This window comes from Prunus avium, unplaced genomic scaffold (genome assembly GCF_965620075.1).
Source record: "Prunus avium unplaced genomic scaffold, drPruAviu1.hap1.1 HAP1_SCAFFOLD_103, whole genome shotgun sequence".
Classification (NCBI taxonomy): Eukaryota; Viridiplantae; Streptophyta; class Magnoliopsida; order Rosales; family Rosaceae; genus Prunus; species Prunus avium.
In genome coordinates, this window is record NW_028276935.1 from 87,501 (window position 1) to 95,000 (window position 7,500).

A 7,500-nucleotide genomic window follows, 5' to 3' on the forward strand; every position below is an offset into this window, starting at 1 on the left:
TTCCCAATGTCATGCATAGACAAGTTTTCCCTACATTTTCTTGTTGTCATGCAAACTAAACTTCGTTTTTGAACATAGGAGACAGTAAATGATGGGCGCACTCATTTTTTATGGGTCAAAAACCTGTATTACAGTAGCAATATTGTATGGAGAGTGGTGTTCAAGTACATATAACGAGCAACAATATTCAAATGTTTAATATTAGATGGGCTGGTTTTTGTTTTAATTATCAACTTCAAGGTCCAGGGTTCAAGTCACAAAGATGGCACACTTGGGTTTTTTTTTTTATAAATATTTTTTATTTTTAAGTGTTTTCACTTGTTAATTTTATTTTGATGCTTTCGTCACTTCGTCGCATTGAATGGGAGGCAAGGGTTAGCAGGACAAGTTTCGCTAGCCTCACTGTCGACAGATGCGCAAGCTGCGCGCACGCTGCGCACAGGCTGCGCGCATGCCATGGCAGGACAAGTTTCGCTAGCCTCACTGTCGACAGATGCGCAAGCTCCGCGCACGCTGCGCACAGCCTGCGCGCATGTTGTGCGCATGCTGCGCGCAGGCTGCGCGCATGCCATGGCAGGACAAGTTTCGCTAGCCTCACTGTCGACAGATGCGCAAGCTGCGCGCACGCTGCGCACAGGCTGCGCGCACGCTGCGCACAGCGCATGCCATGTGTCACGGCCCGCATGTTGGAGGTTCAACCCAACAACTATTGGGCCCTTCTAGAAGATTCATTTGTGAAGGTCAAGCCCAACAAGAGAAGCTCAAGGCCCGGCCCGTCGGATGGATCATTCTAGATCCCTTTACTTAATGTCTAGATTCAATGTATCTGTAAAGTTAGGTAGCAACGATTCTAGACCGTTAGATTGTTTCGATCCTAGCCCTCCATTTTAGGGTTTGGTGAGCTAGGACCTCTATATAAGGAGGGTTCCTCATTAGGAATCCTCACCTCACAACTTGTAAAGCATAGTAGCAATACAAGCAAATATTCTCCCAAACTCTCTCAAGTGTCCTTAAGTGTTCTTGAGTGTTCTTGAGCGTTCTTATCGTTCTTGCTCTTGTTCTTGTGTTCTTGCTTGGTTCGATCTTATTTTGCAGGAAGGAAGGCTGACTTAGCTGGTTCGGAGAGGCGATCAAGTCTAAGGCCGCACGGAAGGAAGACTTCAAGAGTCATCCCGTGACAGTTGGTATCAGAGCTGAAGCTCGAATCATTCGAAGAAACATGTCGAAGAGCGAATCCGATATAGATTGTGATACATCCAAGGTGAATATGGAGCGTGGGGGCAAATCAAAAAGGGAACGATCTAGAGATGTCGTAGCCACGATGGAGAAGCGGCTTTCTAAGATGGAGAATGCCGTGAACGAGTTTGATCAGAGACTCGAGGAGGACGTCCTTACGAAGGTGGGTTTCGAAGCTTTTGTGGAAGAGCTTCAAGGCCAATTCCAGGGAGCCCTCAACTCCGCGCTAGACATGATGAAGCTAGATGTCCAAACCAAGCTGGATCACTTCTTGGCGGAGCTTACTGCGCTTCGTGATGAGGTGAAGGATGTGAAGGGAGATTGGGCCTTGTGCAAGGAAGCTGTCCTGAACAAGACTCGGACTCCGAAGGAACCAAAGGTGTTAGATTCCTTCAAACCCAAAGCTTTCAATGGGAAGAGGGAAGCGAAGGAGCTAGACACATTCTTGTGGAATATCGAAAGGTATTTCAAGTATCTGAAGATGGACGATGATGAGTCCAGAATCACTACGGCAACATTATTTCTCACCGACAATGCTCTCATGTGGTGGCGTCGTCGATCCATGGAAATCGACCAAGGTACGTTTACACTAGATACCTGGGATGCATTTAAAAAGGATATTATGCTGCATTTCTATCCAGAGAATGCCAAGTATGAGGCAAAGGAGAAGCTGAGATGGCTAAAGCAGACGGGGAGCGTGAAAGACTATGTCACCACGTTCACCAACCTGTTGTTCGAGGTGCCAACCATGACAGATGAAGACAAGCTCATGTACTTCATGAGTGGCCTACAGAATTGGGCCAAACTGGAGTTGCAAAGGAGACATGTCCAAACCCTGTCAGAGGCAATTGCTGCAGCCGAGTCTCTTGTGGAGTTCAAGAAGACAGATCAAGGTGACTCAAAGTTCAAAGGCAAGAAAAGTAGCAGTGGATCCGGTGGGGGAGATAACAAGCCGAAGGAGGGTAGCAAGTCGGGAGATAAGTCCGACAGTCACAAGCCATTTGCGAAGAAGAATGACAAAAGTGACAAGGGGAAGGACAAGTCGAAGCTAGCTTGCTACTTGTGCGACGGACCGCACATGATGCGGGATTGCCCACAAAAGAAAGCCTTGAATGCCATGAACCAGGAGAAGGAAGAGGAGGCCAACAGGGAAGCAGGGATGGGAGCCATTCACCGCTTCAATGCCCTACAGGCCAAAGTCCCCAAGCCACAGGTTCAAGCCAAAGGCGTGATGTATGTCGATGCCATGGTGGATGGCAAGACAACCCGTTGTCTAGTGGATACGGGTGCTTCTCACAACTTCATGTCAGTACGGGAAGCAAAGAGACTTGGGTGCCGGGTCTCAAAGGAAGCAGGCAGTATGAAGACGGTGAATTCAACTGCTAAGCCAATTGATGGAGTAGCTCGTGGTGTGAAGCTGCACATTGCCACTTGGAAGGGAGTAGCCGACTTCTCCGTGATCTCGATGGATGACTACGATGTCGTGCTTGGAATGGAGTTCATGGACAAGGTAAAGGCATTTCCCATTCCATTTTACAATACTATGTGCATAGCACAGGAGGGAGCAATACCATGCATGGTGCCGGTGATGAGGCAACAAGGAGAGTCGAAGCTCTTGTCAGCCATGCAGTTTTCCAAAGCTTGGAAGAAGGGCGAAGAGACGTTCCTTGCGACTGTAAGGATTGAGGCAGTTGAGAAGGAAGTCCAACCAGTCCCTAGAGCTGTAGAAGCAGTCCTTAAAGAGTTTGCAGATGTCATGCCAAAGGAGCTGCCCAACACTCTACCACCTAGGAGAGAGGTGGATCATGCCATAGAGTTGGAACCGGGTGCCAAGCCCCCTGCCAAAGCGCCATACCGGATGGCACCTCCTGAGTTGGAGGAATTGAGGAAGCAGTTGAAGCAGTTGTTGGACGCTGGTTACATCCAACCGTCCAAGGCCCCTTATGGTGCCCCAGTTCTTTTCCAGAAGAAGAGGGAAGGAACACTGAGGTTGTGCATCGACTACAGGGCGCTAAACAAGGTGACCATCAAAAACAAGTATCCAATCCCTTTGATTGCAGATTTGTTTGATCAGTTGGGAGGAGCTAGGTACTTCACCAAGTTGGACCTGCGCTCGGGATACTATCAAGTGAGGATCGCACCGGGAGATGAACCGAAGACCGCATGTGTGACAAGATATGGGTCTTATGAGTTCCTCGTCATGCCGTTCGGCCTGACTAACGCCCCTGCTACTTTTTGCACCCTAATGAACAAGGTATTCCATCCTTTCTTGGACAAATTTGTTGTGGTTTACATCGATGATATTGTGGTGTACAGCAATTCTCTAGAAGAACACCTCGAGCACTTGCAGAAGGTGTTCAAAGTTCTGAGGGAGAACCAGCTATATGTGAAGAAGGAGAAATGCTCATTTGCCCAAGATGAGGTGGAGTTCCTTGGTCACAAGATACGGGGTGGACAATTGCTCATGGAGGAGGGCAAGGTGCGAGCCATTCAAGAATGGGAACCACCAACCAAGGTACCTGAGTTGCGGTCTTTCCTTGGATTAGTCAACTACTATCGCAGATTCATCAAGGGATATTCAGCCATTGCCGCCCCCTTGACGGATTTGCTGAAGAAGAACAAGACGTGGCTGTGGACGCCACTATGCCAACGTGCCTTTGACAACTTGAAGAAGGCACTTATGGAGGAACCAGTGCTGAGACTTCCTGATCTTAGCCAAGCTTTTGAGGTACACACTGATGCATCAGATTTTGCTATTGGTGGTGTACTCATGCAGGATGGACATCCATTGGCTTTCGAGAGTAGGAAGCTCAATGACACCGAGCGGAGGTATACCGTTCAAGAGAAGGAGATGACAGCCGTAGTGCACTGCTTGCGAGTTTGGAGGCACTACCTACTTGGTTCTCAGTTCGTGGTCAAGACTGACAATGTTGCCACAAGCTACTTTCAGTCCCAACCGAAGTTGTCACCCAAGCAGGCTAGGTGGCAAGACTTCTTGGCCGAGTTCGACTACAAACTGGAGTACAAGCAAGGGAAGACAAATGTCGTTGCTGATGCCTTAAGCAGGAAGGCCGCACTTGCAGCTGTTGTACAACCACAGAGTTCTCTCATGCAGAGGATACGAGAGGGCTTGTTGCATGACCCCCAAGCCAAAAGTCTACTAGAGCTTGTCAAAGATGGGAAGACAAGAAGATTTTGGCTCGATGATGGTGTTCTATATGCAACAGGGAAGAGAATCTATGTTCCAAGGTGGGACAATTTGAGGCGAGAGCTACTAAAGGAGTGTCACGACTCGAAGTGGGCGGGACATCCAGGCACCCATCGAACTTTGGCGTTGATGAGTGAAGCTTACTACTGGCCACAGATGCGGGAAGATGTAGACTCGTTCGTGCGGACTTGCCTTGTATGCCAACAAGACAAGACCTTGCAGAAGCAGCCGGGTGGGTTGCTAGAGCCACTTCCTGTTCCAACCAGACCATGGGAGAGTATTTCCATGGACTTCATTGTGTGTCTACCCAAGTCAGAAGGGTGTGGCTCTATTTTGGTGGTGGTCGACAGGTTCACCAAGTATGCTACCTTCATCCCCGCACCGACGGATTGCAAAGCGGAGGAAGCCGCACGCTTATTTATGAAGCATGTGGTGAAGTATTGGGGGGTCCCAAAGAGTATTATCAGTGACCGTGACACTCGCTTCACTGGTAAGCTCTGGACGGAGCTATTCAAGCTACTTGGCTCACAACTGAACTTCTCTACCAGCTTTCACCCACAGACAGATGGCCAGACGGAGCGGGTGAATGCACTGTTGGAGTTATACTTACGGCACTATGTGAGTGCTAACCAACGAGATTGGGCAAAGTTGTTGGATGTTGCTCAGTTCTCGTACAATTTGCAGCGGTCAGAGTCGACAGGGTCAAGTCCTTTTGAGTTGGCAACGGGACAACAACCTATGACTCCAAGCACAGTGGTGTCAGGCTACACGGGGAGTAGCCCTGCTGCATACAAGACGGCCAAGGACTGGCAGGTGACTAATGAGCTTGCTCGGGCTCAATTAGAAAAGGCAACTCGGAAGATGAAGAAATGGGCGGACAAGCATCGGCGTGATGTTGTATTCCAACCAGGTGACCTGGTTTTTGTGAAGCTCAACCCCTCTCAACACAAGTCCACTAGAAAGGTACACAAGGCGTTGTTGAGGAGATATGAGGGCCCATTTCCTATCCTCCGAACCGTGGGAAGAGCTGCTTACCGTGTGGAACTACCGCAACGACTGAAGATTCATCCGGTGTTTCATGTGAGCAATCTCAAGCCCTACCATGCCGACCCCGAGGAGCCAAGTCGTGGGGAGTCTCAACGAGCTCCGCCTTTGATGGTGACTTCATTTGACAGGGAAGTTGAGTGCATCATGGCCAAGCGAGAGGTGCGAAGCAAGGGTGTACCGAGGTACTTTGAGTACTTTGTCAAATGGAAGGGCCTGCCAGAATCCGAAGGAAATTGGGAGAAAGGGGAGTCCTTATGGCAGTACAAGGACTACATCGAAGCATTCGAACGAGACGGGACAACCTCGACGACGAGGACGTCGCCAGATTAGGTGGGGGAGGATGTCACGGCCCGCATGTTGGAGGTTCAACCCAACAACTATTGGGCCCTTCTAGAAGATTCATTTGTGAAGGTCAAGCCCAACAAGAGAAGCTCAAGGCCCGGCCCGTCGGATGGATCATTCTAGATCCCTTTACTTAATGTCTAGATTCAATGTATCTGTAAAGTTAGGTAGCAACGATTCTAGACCGTTAGATTGTTTCGATCCTAGCCCTCCATTTTAGGGTTTGGTGAGCTAGGACCTCTATATAAGGAGGGTTCCTCATTAGGAATCCTCACCTCACAACTTGTAAAGCATAGTAGCAATACAAGCAAATATTCTCCCAAACTCTCTCAAGTGTCCTTAAGTGTTCTTGAGTGTTCTTGAGCGTTCTTATCGTTCTTGCTCTTGTTCTTGTGTTCTTGCTTGGTTCGATCTTATTTTGCAGGAAGGAAGGCTGACTTAGCTGGTTCGGAGAGGCGATCAAGTCTAAGGCCGCACGGAAGGAAGACTTCAAGAGTCATCCCGTGACACATGGCAGGACAAGTTCGCTAGCCTCACTGTCGACAGATGCGCAAGCTGCGCGCACAGGCTGCGCGCACGCCATGGCAGGACAACTTTCGCTAGCCAAGGATCAAAATGTGTCATTTAGAAGAAACATTTTCAAAAAGTTTTTAAAATCTTGTGGGTTTGCAACTCATAAGAGCGTCACTTTCAACGTCCCCGGTATTGGATTGAGTTTCTAAAAACAACCGTGCACACCGAGGTTAAACTTTACCGGCTCCACTCCGACTCGCCGCTCGCCCACAATTTGTTTGCAACGAAACATTTGTTTTTAATTTTGTTGGTTTGAAATTGTTTTGAAAAGGTTCTTTAAATCTAGTGGGTTTGCAACTCATAAGAGCGTCACTTTCAACGTCCCCGGCATTGGATTGAGTTTCTAAAAACAACCGTGCACACCGAGGTTAAACTTTACCGGCTCCACTCCGACTCGCCGCTCGCCCACTAGTCCGAAGGCAACAAAACATTTGTTTTTCATTTTGATGAAAATTTCTGTTTTTAAATCTTGTTGGTTTGAAATTGTTTTGAAAAGGTTCTTTAAATCTTGCGGGTTTGCAACTCATAAGAGCGTCACTTTCAACGTCCCCGGCATTGGATTGAGTTTCTAAAAACAACCGTGCACACCGAGGTTAAACTTTACCGGCTCCACTCCGACTCGCCGCTCGCCCACAAATCCGAAGGCAACAAAACATTTGTTTTTAATTTTGATGAAATTTTTTGAAAACATTGGCTTGGCAAGCCCCAATCCGCGACTATCCACCCACCGCCACCCCACACGGGTGGTTGTTGTTGCGAAATGAGGTTGTGGTCGACATGCCCGTGCATTTGAGAAGGAGTTCCTAGCACTCCATGCTCTCCCATGCCAAAAAATAGCCTAGACAACCCCATTTCGCAACTTTCCACGCCTTTTTTTTCCTCCCTCACCCATGGCGGCGGCGTGGTGGCGGCGGCCGGATTCCGGCCACCACCGCCATGGGTGGCAGCCCCCCGACCCCGACACCAAACCCATAATACCGAGGCAACATATCGAGGCAACATGACATGGGTGTGGCGTGGGGGAAGGGGGCTGCAGCTAGGAAGGCATGGGCTGCCATGCATATGCAGGCAACACACACCCCCCTATATAGCAT